General features: G+C 52.5%; 1 protein-coding gene across 1 annotated transcript in view; it reads right to left on the bottom strand.

Moving 5' to 3' along the window:
• The window catches only part of LOC123506972, a 66,892-nt gene extending 66,364 nt beyond the window's left edge, over positions 1 to 528 (bottom strand). Inside the window, exon 1 of the mRNA XM_045259434.1 lies at positions 1 to 528. This exon is cut by the window's left edge and continues 190 nt beyond it. The gene's annotated coding sequence lies outside the window, so the exon portion shown is untranslated.
• Positions 529 to 1,773: the final 1,245 nt, after the last annotated feature.

The following is a 1,773-nucleotide window of genomic DNA, read 5'->3' as shown; positions in this document are numbered from 1 at the left end:
TAACTTCATTCTCTCACGCGTCAGGTGGGTCTCAGGGGGCACCAAGCCTCGCCTCGCTCACCTGCGGTCTTCTCGGCATGAGGAGGCGCACAGGACCCCGACACTGCTGCCTCCTGACTCAATAAACTTCCTCCACAGTGCTTGGACCAACGCTCAGAAAGAAAACAGGAGAAAGGAGAGCCTCAGGGGGCGTCACACTCGTTCAACTGTATGGCACACACAGAAATCACTCCGCCGCCAGGACAGCCAGTAAGGGATCGGCACGGCACGACACTGCTCGGGCTCACGGGTATCACTGCCGCGCACACGTCTCTGCTCAATGGGTTTTTCGGTACAAATAGTGGCAGCTGTGTGGTGTGTCCCGCGATACTAAGCCCCGCCGCCCGAGACCTGCTGAGATGCCGCCGCGCTCGTCCCCGCCTCGCTCCGCCCTATTCCCCGAGCCTTTTTGCCTGCCAGGAGCGGCGCCCTTTAGGAGGCAGGACACTGTGGCCCGGGCGTGGTGGTGGCGGTGGTGGTGGTGACGGCAGGGCGGTGCAGGGACGGCAGGATGGCAGGGAGCAGCGGCATGGCAATAATGACGGGCGGTGGCATTTGGCAGTTCTTCACGAGCCAATGAGACGGCTCGGCGGCGTGACGTCACCAAAGCGCCAATCTTAGGAAAATTAATATTCCAGTGAGGCGAGAGAGTGAGTGTGACCAGTGGGCATGTGACCTCTGTAGGCCTGCCATCTTGCCACCGCCCTGCCGCCCCGCCGTCCTGTCCCCTCCCCCAGCCCCAACAGACACGCCGCCCCCCAGGGAATGTCAAGGGAATGTTTAAGGAGTTTCGTTACTTATAAGGTCTCTCTCTCTCTCTCTCTCTCTCTCTCTCTCTCTCTCTCTCTCTCTCTCTCTCTCTCTCTCTCTCTCTCTCGGAAAGGGCAGCTGCCATAATGTTCACACACCCACCCACACACACACACACACACACACACACACACACACACACACGCAAGGACCTATCAACAGGATGTGCTTACTTGTAGCTGATAAATCAAATCGGAAGATATTAATACTCACTTTACATTTGTGCTCATGGTATATTTGGTACACGCGCACAAACTGATAAACACGCACGGGGTTTTATGGAGACACACACACACACACACACACACACACACACACACACACACACACACACACACACACATATTTACGTACTTGCATTTCCGTTCATGATTACTTTTTTGTAACTTTTCTTTGCTATTGTTTTAATTTTATTTTGTTTTACTGACTGATTGATCGTTCATTTAGTTACAATAGTAGTAGTGATAATAGTGGTCGCAGTAGTAGTAGTGGTAGTAGTAGTAGTAGTAGTAGTAGTAGTAGTAGTAGTAGTGGTAGTAGCAGTAGTAGTACGATTAGTAGTAGTAGTAGTAGCAGCAGTAGTAGTAGTAGTAGTAGTAGTAGTAGTAGCAGTAGTAGTAGTAGTAGTAGTAGCAGCAGCAGTAGTAGTAGCAGAACCGTACCTCAGCAGTAGCAACAAAAAAGTAACAATAACACACACACACACACACACACACACACACACACACACACACCTGTACAGCAGACGGTCACCTCACATGGGCGGGGCGGGGGCGGGGAGTAGTAGCGGGGCGGGGCGGGGCGTATCACATCACATGGTATCGCGTTCCCGTCTCGGCGACACATTTCACCATTCATTTGACACTAATTACACACGGCCACGTTAGCGATTGCCTTTAATGCCCCGTAATTGTCGCTGCTTAC

The sequence above is a fragment of the Portunus trituberculatus genome, chromosome 21, assembly GCF_017591435.1.
Source record: "Portunus trituberculatus isolate SZX2019 chromosome 21, ASM1759143v1, whole genome shotgun sequence".
NCBI lineage: Eukaryota > Metazoa > Arthropoda > Malacostraca > Decapoda > Portunidae > Portunus > Portunus trituberculatus.
Note: the sequence above shows the minus strand (reverse complement) of the source record. Positions and strands in the feature narration are given on the sequence as shown.